Source organism: Mobula birostris, chromosome 13 (genome assembly GCF_030028105.1).
Source record: "Mobula birostris isolate sMobBir1 chromosome 13, sMobBir1.hap1, whole genome shotgun sequence".
Classification (NCBI taxonomy): domain Eukaryota; kingdom Metazoa; phylum Chordata; class Chondrichthyes; order Myliobatiformes; family Myliobatidae; genus Mobula; species Mobula birostris.
Genome location: NC_092382.1, coordinates 100,672,275 through 100,685,590, shown reverse-complemented (window position 1 = coordinate 100,685,590; position 13,316 = coordinate 100,672,275). Strand labels below are relative to the sequence as shown.

At 49.6% G+C, this 13,316-nt stretch overlaps 1 long non-coding RNA gene across 3 annotated transcripts in view; it reads left to right on the top strand.

Moving 5' to 3' along the window:
* The window catches only part of LOC140207767 (uncharacterized), a 73,436-nt gene that overhangs the window by 60,027 nt on the left and 93 nt on the right, over window positions 1-13,316 (top strand). For all 3 annotated transcript variants that reach the window (XR_011888651.1, XR_011888650.1, XR_011888652.1), the window contains exon 3: window positions 13,091-13,316. This exon is cut by the window's right edge and continues 93 nt beyond it. This is a non-coding gene — a long non-coding RNA (uncharacterized lncRNA). The remainder of the gene's footprint in view (window positions 1-13,090) is intronic.

Below are 13,316 nucleotides of genomic sequence, written 5' to 3'. Positions count from 1 at the left end.
CATCCTATCAATGTCTCTCTGCAATCTTTGACAATCCTCTACACTATCTACAACACCACCAACCTTTGTGTCATCTGCAAACTTGCCAGACCCCCACCCTTCTACCCCCACATCCAGGTCGTTAATAAAAATCATGAAAAGTAGAGGTCCCAGAACAGATTCTTGTGGGACACCACTAGTCACAATCCTCCAATCTGAATGTACTCCCTCCACCACGACCCTCTGCCTTCTGCAGGTAAGCCAATTCTGAATCCATCCGGCCAAACTTCCCTGGATCCCATGCCTTCTGACTTTCTGAATAAGCCTACCATGTGGAACCTTGTCAAATGCCTTACTAAAATCCATATAGATCACATCCACTGCACTACCTTCATTTATATGTCTGGTCACCTCCTCAAAGAGCTCTATCAGACTTGTTAGACACGATCTGCCTTCACAAAGTCATGTTGACTGTCCCTGATCAGACCATGATTCTCTAAATGCCCATTGGTCCTATCCGTAAGAAACTTTTCCAACAGCTTTCCCACCACAGACGTAAGACTCACTGGTCTATAATTACCCGGACTATCCCTACTACCTTCTTTGAACAAAGGGACAACATTCGCCTACCTCCAATCCTCCAGTACCTCGTCTGGCAGCTCATTCCATACTCCCACCACTCTCTGTGTGAAGAAGCCCCCCCCCTAATGTTCCCTTTAAATTTTCCCACCTCACCCTTAACCCATGTCCCCTGGTTTTTTTCTCCCCTTGCCTCAGTGGAAAAAGCCTGCTTGCATTCACTCTATCTATACCCAACATAATTTTATATACCTCTATCAAATCTCCCCTCATTCTTCTACCAGTTAGAAGAGTGGGCTGAAAGATGGCAGATGGAGTTTAATGCTGACAAATGTGAGGTGCTACATTTGGTAGGACTAATCAAAATAGGACATACATGGTAAATGGTCGGGCACTGAAGAATGCAGTAGAACAGAGGGGATCTAGGAATAATGGTGCATAGTTCCCTGAAGGTGGAATCTCATGTTGATAGGGTGGTGAAGAAAGCTTTTGGTTTGCTGGCCTTTATAAATCAGAGCATTGAGTATAGGAGTTGGGATGTAATGTTGAAATTGTACAAGGCATTGGTGAGGCCAAATTTAGAGTATTGTGTACAGTTCTGGTCACCGAATTATAGATAAGATGTCAACAAAATTGAGAGAGTACAGGGGAGATTTACTATAATATTGCCTGGGTTTCATCACCTATGTTACAGAGAAAGGTTGAACAAGTTGGGTCTTTATTCTTTGGAGCGTAGACGATTGAGGGGGGGACTTGATAGAGGTGTTTAAAATTATGAGGGGGGTAGATAGAGTTGACGTGGATAGGCTTTGTCTATTGAGAGTGGGGGAGATTCAAACAAGAGGACATGAGTTGAGAGTTAAAGGGCAAAAGTTAACTCTTTTGTTAACCCTAACCCTAATGCGGGGTAACAGGAGGGGGAACTTCTTTACTGAGAGAGTGGTAGCTGTGTGGAATGAGCTTCCAGCAGAAGCGGTTGAAGCAGGTTGGATGTTGTCGTTTAAAGTTAAATTGGATGGATATATGGACAGAAAAGGAATGGAGGATTATGGGCTGAGTGCAGGTCGGTGGGGATTAGGTGAGAGTAAGCGTTCGGCACGGACTAGAAGGGCCGAGATGGCCTGTTTCCGTGCTGTAATTGTTATATGGTTAAATGGCTATTAACTCCGTTTGACGTCCCAGTGTGGAGCGCGTTTATTTCCTGACCTGCTCCGCCCTCTGGTGGTCGGACGGAGGCGTTGTCACCGGCGGGAGAAGCAAACTGCAATTCGGAACCTATAGTCATACTTTATTGATCCCGGGGGAAATTGGTTTTCGTTACAGTTTCACCATAAATAATTAAATAGTAATAAAACCATAAATAGTTAAATAGTAATATGCAAATTATGCCAGGAAATATGTCCAGGACCAGCCTATCGGCTCAGGGTGTATGACCCTCCAAGGGAGGAGTTGTAAAGTTTGATGGCCAGAGGCAGGAATGACTTCCTATGACGCTCTGTGCTGCATCTCGGTGGAATGAGTCTCTGGCTGAATGTACTCCTGTGCCCACCCAGTACATTATGTAGTGGATGGGAGACATTGTCCAAGATGGCATGCAACTTGGACAGCATCCTCTTTTCAGTAACCACCGTGAGAGAGTCCAGTTCCACCCCCACAACATCACCGGCCTTACGGATGAGCGTAGGAACGGAGTCTCCCGCCCAACACCAAGCATCCGCGCCCAACTCTGCCACCCCAAGACCTTTACCTTCCTACCCCTGGTATTCGAGGGTGAACGCTTTCAAATTATCAACTCCATCTGGGTCTCTCTGCATCTTATTAAAGTCACACCGCTTTTTCCTAACTCTATCATCCTCCTCCCCTCCCTCTCGCCTTCTACCCTTTGGCGTTCTCTCTCCCCACTTTTTTCATGTTTCTTCCTTCCGAACCCTCTCCCTTTTTTACCCCATTTCTTCCCCTGTAAATCTTCCTCCCCTTCGCTCCGTCCCTCTGTCGGCCCCTCTACCAACTTCTCTACCCAACACCATTTTTTCCCCTTCCGGAACCCTTCCGCCCTCTTTCGCTCTCCCTACCACCCTTGCCACTCTTTCCCTCTCCCTACCTCCACTGCCCCTCCCTCCCTCCCCCGCCCACCCTCCACATACTTCAAACCCCTCGCCAGTTACCCTTCCTGACCGGGTCTCCCACTTCTCCCCTCTCCCGAGCCCCTCCTGCCGGGTCTCCTCCTTCCATCTCCTTCCTCGATTCTCTTTCACTCCATATTTCTTTCCCTCTTTCCCACCTTCTCTCCCCACCCCCTCCCGTCCCTCCCTCTCTCGCATCTCCTTTCTCCTCCCATCCTTCGCTTCTCTCTGTCAATTCTTTCCCTTTCTCCATCTTCGTTCCCTCTGGCTCTCCCTCCCAGAACACCGCACTATATATTCGCTACCCCCCATCCCTCTCCACCACACTACCACCTCCCCCCCCCCCCGCCTATACCCAACACTCCGTCCGAATTTAACTCCCCCCGGAGCCGGTCTGACTTGCAGGCTGGATCGTCCCAGTGAGGATGGCGTTCATTTCCTGGTCCGCTGCGCCCTCTGGTGGTCGAACGAGGCGATGTCACCGCCGGGAGAAGCAACCCGCAATATGTGGAATACGGAGCCCATACCGCAGGAACGGAGCCTTCCGCCCAACAATAAGCATCTGCTCCCACCTCCTCCACCCGCTTGACCTCAGCCCGCCTTTCCCTGATATTTGACATCTCCAGCCCAGCGGAGAACAATGTCTCATTGTCAATCCCGCATGGGGTCTCTCTGCGTCTCGTAAAAGTCACCCACCTCTTTTCAGCTTAGATTAGATCTGATTCAACTTTATTGTCATTGTGCCGGGTACAGATGCAAAGCCAATGAAATGCAGTTAGCATCTGTCCAGAAATGCAAAGAGTAGTGTTATTTTCATAATAACTGCGAATAAAAAGTTTCGCCATCTCCAAATTTGCGGACGACCGGAAGCTGGGTGGCAGTGTTAGCTGTGAGAAGGATGCTAAGAGGATGCAGGGTGACTTGGATAGGTTGGGTGGGTGGGCAAATTCATGGCAGATGCAATTTAATGTGGATAAATGTGAGGTTATCCACTTTGGTGGCAAAAACAGGAAAACAGATTATTATCTGAATTGTGGCCAATTAGGAAAAGGGGAGGTGCAACGAGACCTGGGTATCATTATACACCAGTCATTGAAAGTGGGCATGCAGGTACAGCAGGCGGTGAAAAAGGCGAATGGTATGCTGGCATTCATAGCAAGAGGATTCGAGTACAGGAGCAGGGAAGTACTACTGCAGTTGTACAAGGCCTTGGTGAGACCACACCTGGAGTATTGTGTGCAGTTTTGGTCCCCTAATCTGAGGAAAGACATTCTTGCCATAGAGGGAGTACAAAGAAGGTTCACCAGATTGATTCCTGGGATGGCAGGACTTTCATATGAAGAAAGACTGGATCGACTAGGCTTATACTCGTTGGAATTTAGAAGATTGAGGGGGGATCTGATTGAAACATATAAAATCCTAAAGGGATTGGACAGGCTAGATGCAGGAAGATTGTTCCCGATGTTGGGGAAGTCCAGAACGAGGGGTCACAGATTGAGGATAAAGGGGAAGCCTTTTAGGACCGAGATGAGGATAAACTTCTTCACACAGAGAGTGGTGAATCTGTGGAATTCTCTGCAACACAGGAAACAGTTGAGGCCAGTTCATTGGCTATGTTTAAGAGGGAGTTAGATGTGGCCCTTGTGGCTACAGGGATCGGGGGTATGGAGGGAAGGCAGGTACATGGTTCTGAGTTGGATGATCAGCCATGATCATACTGAATGGCGGTGCAGGCTCGAGGGGCCGAATGGCCTACTCCTGCGCCTGTTTTCTATGTTTCTATGTTTCTAAGAAGTAAGTGCTACAGCACACAAATATAAAAGTACTGAGACGGTACAATATGGGTGTAATACTGCTCAGCGCTGTGATGTGAGGTTCAGCAGGGTCACAGCCTCGGGAAAGAAGCTCTTCCTGTTCCTGCCGGTGCGGGAGCGGAGGCTCCTGTGGGGCCTACGGGATGGGAGAAGACTCTTATCACCCCACTCTCCCACCTCCACATCCCTCGCGCCTTCTCCAACTCGCCCCTCCCCGACTCTCCCAATCGCTTTCTCTCCTTCCCCCATTTCTCCATGTCGCTCCTTCTCGGACCCTCTTCCTCTGTCCTCCTTTCTTTCTCTTCCCCCACGTCTCCCTTCGACCCCTCCCTCCCATCCCTTCTCTCTCCTCCCCTTCCTCCACCTCCCTACTGCCTCCTCGCACTTTCCGATCACTGATCCTCCCTCCCTCCCTCCTGTTCCTTAACTGACTCGCCTCCCCCTCCTCTCCTTCACCCCGCTTTTCCTCCCCTCTCTCACACCATCTCCCCTTCTTTCTGCCCCGCTGCCTCTCCCTCCCAGAACGCATGTTTTTCATTTCCAAAACCTCGCCTCTCTGCACACCCCGCCCCCTGCACTGCCCACCCCTTCAACCCCTCCTTGCGCCCCCACCCCCGCCTCTAAACCTGGACTAACTCTTACCGTATAACCATATAACAATTACAGCACGGGAACAGGCCATCTCGGCCCTTCTAGTCTGTGCCGAACTCTTACTCTCACCTAGTCCCACCGACCTGCACTCAGCCCTCAGCCTAATTAAGTACCATCTTTAACATCTGCCGGACGGTGCTGAGGATGTTCTACGAGTCTGTGGTGGCCAGTGCTATCATGTTTGCTGTTGTGTGCTGGGGCAGCAGGCTGAGGGTTAGCAGACACCAATAGAATCAACAAACTCATTCGTAAGGCCAGTGATGTTGTGGGGATGGAACTGGACTCTCTGACGGTGGTGTCTGAAAGAGGATGCTGTCCAAGTTGCATGCCATCTTGGACAATGTCTCCCATCCACTACATAATGTACTGGGTGGGCACAGGAGTACATTCAGCCAGAGACTCATTCCACCGAGATGCAGCACAGAGCGTCACAGGAAGTCATTCCTGCCTGTGGCCATCAAACTTTACAATTCCTCCCTTGGAGGGTCAGACACCCTGAGCCAATAGGCTGGTCCTGGACTTATTTCCTGCATAAATAATTTACATATTACTATTTAACTATTTATGGTTTTATTACTATTAATTATTTATGGAGCAACTGTAACGGAAACCAATTTCCCCCGGGATCAATAAAGTATGACTATGACTATGACTATGACTATAACCCTCCATTCCTTTCCTGTCCACATAGCTGTCCAATTTAACTTTAAACTGCAACATAGTACCTGTCTCAACCTCTTCTACCGGGATGTCCCGTTGAGAAGGGCGTTCAACAGAAAACAGTCCCCCTGCTACTCCCTTTCCCCAAAATCCCTCGACAACTCCCTCTCCAGCTTCCTTTTTCTCTCTCCCACGCACTCTTGCACGTTGTTCTTTTTCAAATTCTCAGTCTCTCTTTCTCTCACTCTTCCTCTCTCTCCCTCTCTCTTTCTATCTCTCTATCTCCCCCTCTCTCTCTCTCTCTTTCTATCTCTCTATCTCCCTCTCTCCCCCGTCTCCTTTCTCCCTCCGTCTCCCTTCTCTCTTTCACCCCTTCCCTCTCCGCCAGCTTCTTTCCCTCTGTCTCTCCATCCCAGAACACGGCACCATTTGTTCGCCATCGCAAACAACCTCCCACCACCCCTACCACCCGACCCCCAACAGCCCGTCCGAAAATTTAACCCTCTTGGACCCGGTCTAACCTGCCCGCTAATTCATTTCCCGGTCTGCTGCCCCCTCCGGTGGCCGAGCGAGGCATTGTCGTCCCAGGGAATTTTTCTCCGACCCAGCGCTACATTTGCCTACACGGGGAATTTTAGTTCCACGTCCCGTTCCCATTCTGATATGTCTATCCACGGCCTCCTCTACTGTAAAGATGAAGCCACACTCAGGTTGGAGGAACAACACCTTATATTCCGTCTGGGTAGCCTCCAACCTGATGGCATGAACACTGACTTCTCTAACTTCTGCTAATGCCCCACCTCCCCCTCGTTCCCCATCCGTTATTTATTTATATACACACATTCTTTCTCTCTCTCTCCTTTTTCTCCCTCTGTCCCTCTCACTATACCCCTTACCCATCCTCTGGGTTTTCCCGCCTCCCCCTTTTCCTTCTCCCTGGGCCTCCCGTCCCATAATCTTTTCATATCCCTTTTGCCAATCACCTGTCCAGCTCTCGGCTCCATCCCTCCCCCTCCTGTCTTCTCCTATCATTTTGGATCTCCCCTTCCCCCTCCCACTTTCAAATCTCTTACTAGTTCTTCCTGCAGTTAGTCCTGACGAAGGGTCTCGGCCCGAAACGTCGACTGTACCTCTTCCTAGAGATGCTGCCTGGCCTGCTGCGTTCACCAGCAACTTTGATGTGTGTTGACTAAGTTCGCCTCCCGCAGCAGCTCCCGGTCCGCGGCTCTGCCCTTTTCCACCCTGTGAGAGAACAGTCTCTGACTGTCAACACCGCCTGTGCCTCTCATCGCCGTTAAAAGTCAGCCACCGATTTCCCTAACTCGACTCTCCCCTCGTTCCCCACCTCACCCTCCCTCTGGCCCTCTCCAACCCAAACCCCTCTCCCGAGCTCCCGCTCGCACGGCCCTCGCTCTTTGTTACTACCCCTTTTCCCATACTTCTCCCTCCCAAACCCTCTCGCCTCTCTCTCCTCCTTTGTTTCAGCCCTCTCTCTCAATGTGAGGTTATCCACTTTGGTGGCAAAAACAGGAAAACAGATTATTATCTGAATGGTGGCCGATTAAGAAAAGGGGAGGTGCAACGAGACCTGGGTGTCATTATACACCAGTCATTGAAAGTGGGCATGCAGGTACAGCAGGCGGTGAAAAAGGCGAATGGTATGCTGGCATTTATAGCGAGAGGATTCGAGTACAGGAGCAGGGAGGTACTACTGCAGTTGTACAAGGCCTTTGTGAGACCACACCTGGAGTATTGTGTGCAGTTTTGGTCCCCTAATCTGAGGAAAGACATCCTTGCCATAGAGGGAGTACAAAGAAGGTTCACCAGATTGATTCCTGGGATGGCAGGACTTTCATATGATGAAAGACTGGATGAACTGGGCTTATACTCATTGGAATTTAGAAGATTGAGGGGGGATCTGATTGAAACGCATAAAATCCTAAAGGGATTGGACAGGCTAGATGCAGGAAGATTGTTCCCGATGTTGGGGAAGTCCAGAACGAGGGGTCACAGTTTGAGGATAAAGGGGAAGCCTTTTAGGACCGAGATGAGGAAAAACTTCTTCACACAGAGGGTGGTGAATCTGTGGAATTCTCTGCCACAGGAAACAGTTGAGGCCAGTTCATTGGCTATATTTAAGAAGGAGTTAGATATGGCCCTTGTGGCTAAAGGGATCGGGGGTATGGAGGGTAGGCAGGCACAGGGTTCTGAGTTGGATGATCAGCCATGATCATAATAAATGGCGGTGCAGGCTCGAAGGGGCGAATGGCCTACTCCTGCACCTATTTTCTATGTTTCTATGTTTCCTCCCGGTATCCCTTCAAGCCCCCCGCCCCGGCACCCATTCTTTCTCTCTCTTTCTGTCCCACCACCTTGCTCTTTTTCATATACTCAATCTCTCTCTTGCAGATACTCCTTCTCTCGCCCTTTCCCTCTCTCTCTCTCTCTCACTCACTGTCACTCTCTCAGCTCCCCTTTCTCCTCCCTCCATCTTTCATTCTTCCTCTGTCTCCCATCGCCTTTCCCTCCTGCCTCTCCCTCCCAGAACACCGCACCATTTACTCGCTACCGCAACCCAACTCCAACGCGCCCCCCCCACAACAGCCCGTCCAAATTTTACCCCCCTAGACCCCGAACTATGTGTCCGACAGAGTGATCAGCAGCACTGGGGCTCCACAGGGGACTGTCTTGTCTCCCTTTCTCTTCACCATTTACACCTCGGACTTCAACTACTGCACAGAGTCTTGTTATCTTCAGAAGTTTTCGGATGACTCTGCCATAGCTGAATGCATCAGCAAGGGAGATGAGGCTGAGCACAGGGCTACGGTAGAAAACTTTGTCACATGGTGTGAGCAGAATTATTTGCAGCTTAATGTGAAAAAGACTAAGGAGCTGGTGGTAGACCTGAGGAGAGCTAAGGTACCGGTGACCCCTGTTTCCATCCAGGGGGTCAGTGTGGACATGGTGGAGGATTACAAATACCTGGGGATACGAATTGACAATAAACTGGACTGGTCAAAGAACACTGAGGCTGTCTACAAGAAGGGTCAGAGCCGTCTCTATTTCCTGAGGAGACTGAGGTCCTTTAACATCTGCCAGACGATGCTGAGGATGTTCTACGAGTCTGTGGTGGCCAGTGCTATCATGTTTGCTGTTGTGAGCTGGGGCAGCAGGCTGAGGGTAGCAGACAACAACAGAATCAACAAACTCATTCGTAAGGCCAGTGATGTTGTGGGGATGGAACTGGACTCTCTGACGGTGGTGTCTGAAAAGAGGATGCTGTCCAAGTTGCATGCCATCTTGGACAATGTCCCCCATCCACTACATAATGTACTGGTTGGGCACAGGAGTACATTCAGCCAGAGACTCATTCCACCGAGATGCAGCACAGAGCGTCATAGGAAGTCATTCCTGCCTGTGGCCATCAAACTTTACAATTCCTCCCTTGGAGGGTCAGACACCCTGAGCCAATAGGCTGGTCCTGGACTTAATCCCTGGCATAATTTACATATTACTATTTAACTAGTTATGGTTTTATTACTATTTAATTATTTGTGGTGCAACTGTAACGAAAACCAATTTCCCCCGGGATCAATAAAGTATGACTATGACTAAGTTACCTGCCTGCTGGAACGTCCCAGTGAGGTTGGCGTTCATTTCCTGGCCTGCAGCCCCCTCTGGTGACCGAACGAGGCGTTGTCACCGCAGAGAAACAGCTACAACATCCCCCCCCCCACCCCCCCAAATCTTTATCCTCTGTCCCAAGCAGTTGACATTTCCATCCTCGGGGTGAACCGTATCAAATTATCAACCCCATCGCTTCACGGCTTGTCCTAACTCTCTCAGCCCCTCTTCCGCTTTCCCTCCCTCTCGCCATCTCCAATTCCACTACCACCCCCCACTCCAGCTCTCCCCCTTCGCTTTCTCTCTCCCCACTTTCTCCATAACACTCCCTTCTTTGCCCCCTTTCTTCGGCGCTATGTCTTCCTCACCCTTCTCCCTTCGACACCCTCCCCCCTTCCCTCTTTCTACCTCGTTCCCTACTCGACCCCTCCTCCTCTCCCTTCCCGAGCCTCTCTGCCACTCTTTCTCTTACCCCTTGCCCCTCCTCTCTCGCTCTCCGGCCGTCCCTCCGCCTTCAAAACCCTCGCCATTTCCCCTTCCTGAAAATGCACACACACAGGTTCCTCGAGACCGTATGACGCCATCGGACGTCACCCAAACCCGGCTGAGTGCTCCGGGTCCGGCCTTCAAATCGCTGGGGCGGGGGGCGACATTGGCCTTTGCGCCCATTGAGTCCAATAACAAACCGGGGTTACCGACACCGCCGGGGGAGGGAGCCGATGGAGAAGCGGGTGGAAAATGCAGATCAGATGTGACTGCGTTCCTGGTGGATCCCCGCCTATTGATAGAACCACCGGCCCACTCGCTCCCTGTCACAGGACACGCGTGGAACCTTTCCCGCTCACCCATCCGTGTGTGGACAACTCATACTATCCGATCAGTCCCTCCACCGCAGAGTCACGTTATGGATATTTGCGTTGTTCTAAATCTCTCTTTCTCCCTTTTCGCCTGCCCGCCCCCGCAGACACGCAGTCATGTTAATATCTGTCTATTTTGCAGATGTAACCTCCGTCACTCGCACAATTCCAGCTAATTAATAAGCCTCACTTATTCCTCTCTCTATCTGACTTCATTTCCCCCCCACACACAACACACACACACAAACACGAACTTTGATATTGTAGATGAAGTCTCTCTCTCTCTCTCTCTCTCTCTCTCTCGGTCGCTCCATATGGTGCCCCTCTTTTCTCCCCTCCTCTCTCTCCACCGCCCTAAGCCGCCTGTATGTTCCCCTGACCCTCTACCCTCCGCTTCCCCCCACTGCCTCCTTCTCTCTCTCGCTCTCCTCCTCGCTCTCTCTCTCTCTCAGCCACGTCTCCCTCCCTCCAATCCCCCTCTCCCGCCCTCTCTGCCCTCCGTCTCTCACACAATTCCAGCTAATTCGTATCCCTCACATATTCCTCTCCGTCCATATGAGACGCTGTTTCACACACACACACACACACACACACACTTTGATGGGACACACGAACAGACACGTCAAAATGCCGGAGTAACTCGGCAGGTCAGACAGCATCCATGGAAAAGATATCCGTTTTATCTTATTTGACAAAGAATAAACCAAGGAAGGTAGTGCACCCGTGGTTCACAAGGGAAATTAGGGATAGTATCAATTCCAAAGAAGAAGCATACAAATTAGCCAGAAAAAGTGGCTTACCTGAGGACTGGGAGAAATTCAGCGTCCAGCAGAGGAGGACAAAGGGCTTAATTAGGAAAGGGAAATCTGGCAGGGAACATAAAAACTGACTGTAAAAGCTTTTATAGATATGTAAAAAGTAAAAGATTGCTTAAGACAAATGTAGGTCCTCTGCAGACAGAAACAGGTGAATTGATTATGGGGAGCAAGGACATGGCAGACCAATTGAATAACTACTTCGGTTCTGTCTTCACTAAGGAGGACATAAATAATCTTCCAGAAATAGTAGGGGACAGAGGGTCCAGTGAGATGGAGGAACTGAGCGAAATACATGTTAGTAGGGAAGTGGTGTTAGGTAAATTGAAGGGATTGAAGACAGATAAATCCCCAGGGCCAGGTGGTCTGCATCCCAGGGTGCTTAAGGAAGTAGCCCAAGAAATAGTGGATGCATTAGTGATAATTTTTCAAAACTCGTTAGATTCTGGACTAGTTCCTGAGGATTGGAGGGTGGCTAATGTAACCCCGCTTTTTAAAAAAGGAGAGAGAGAGAAACCGGGGAATTATAAACCGGTTAGCCTAAAATCGGTGGTGGGGAAAATGCTAGAGTCAGTTATCAAAGATGTGATAACAGCACATTTGGAAAGCGGTGAAATCATCAGACAAAGTCAGCATGGCTTTGTGAAACGAAAATCATGTCTGACGAATCTCATAGAATTTTTTGAGGATGTAACTAGTAGAGTGGATAGGGGAGAACCAGTGGATGTGGTATATTTGGATTTTCAAAAGGCTTTTGACAAGGTCCCACACAGGAGATTAGTGTGCAAACTTAAAGCACACGGTATTGGGGGTAAGGTGTTGATGTGGATAGAGAATTGGTTGGCAGACAAGAAGCAAAGAGTGGGAATAAACAGGACCTTTTCAGAATGGCAGGCAGTGACTATTGGGGTACCACAAGGCTCAGTGCTGGGACCCCAGTTGTTTACAATATATATTAATGACTTGGAGGAGGGAATTAAATGCAGCATCTCCAAGTTTGCGGATGACACGAAGCTGGACGGCAGTGTTAGCTGTGGGGAGGATGCTAAGAGGATGCAGGGTGACTTGGATAGGTTGGGTGAGTGGGCAAATTCATGGCAGATGCAATTTAATGTGGATAAATGTGAGGTTATCCACTTTGGTGGCAAAAACAGGAAAACAGATTATTATTTGAATGGTGGCCGATTAGGAAAAGGGGAGGTGCCACGAGACCTGGGTGTCATTATACACCAGTCATTGAAAGTGGGCATGCAGGTACAGCAGGCGGTGAAAAAGGCGAATGGTATGCTGGCATTTATAGCGAGAGGATTCGAGTACAGGAGCAGGGAGGTACTACTGCAGTTGTACAAGGCCCTGGTGAGACCACACCTGGAGTATTGTGTGCAGTTTTGGTCCCCTAATCTGAGGAAACACATTCTTGCCATAGAGGGAGTGCAAAGAAGGTTCACCAGATTGATTCCTGGGATGGCAGGACTTTCATATGATGAAAGACTGGATCGACTAGGCTTATACTCGCTGGAATTTAGAAGATTGAGGGGGGACCTTATTGAAACGTATAAAATCCTAAAGGGATTGGACAGGCTAGATGCAGGAAGATTGTTCCCGATGTTGGGGAAGTCCAGAACGAGGGGTCACAGTCTGAGGATAAAGGGGAAGCCTTTTAGGACCGAGATGAGGAAAAACTTCTTCACACAGAGAGTGGTGAATCTGTGGAATTCTCTGCCACAGGAAACAGTTGAGGCCAGTTCATTGGCTATATTTAAGAGGGAGTTAGATATGGTCCTTGTGGCTACGGGGATCAGGGGGTATGGAGGGAAGGCTGGGGCAGGGTTCTGAGTTGGATGATCAGCCATGATCATACTGAATGGCGGTGCAGGCTCAAAGGGCCGAATGGCCTACTCCTGCACCTATTTTCTATGTTTCTATGTTTCTATCTTGCAGATAAGCAGGTAGATGGTGTTTATACCTGCCTGCTATTGTTTGTGCAGATGAACGCGGTACCTTCAGGCGTTTGGAAGTTGCTCCCAAGGATGACCCAGACTTGACATCATTTTCTGACCTCAACCCGATCGAAAATTTGCGGGCAGAACTGAAAAAGCGTGTGGGAGCAAGGCGGCCTACAAACCTGACTCATTTACACCAGTTCTTTCTGAAGGAATGGAACAAAATTCCAGCAACTTACCGTGAGAAGCTTGCGGAAGGCCACCCAAACGT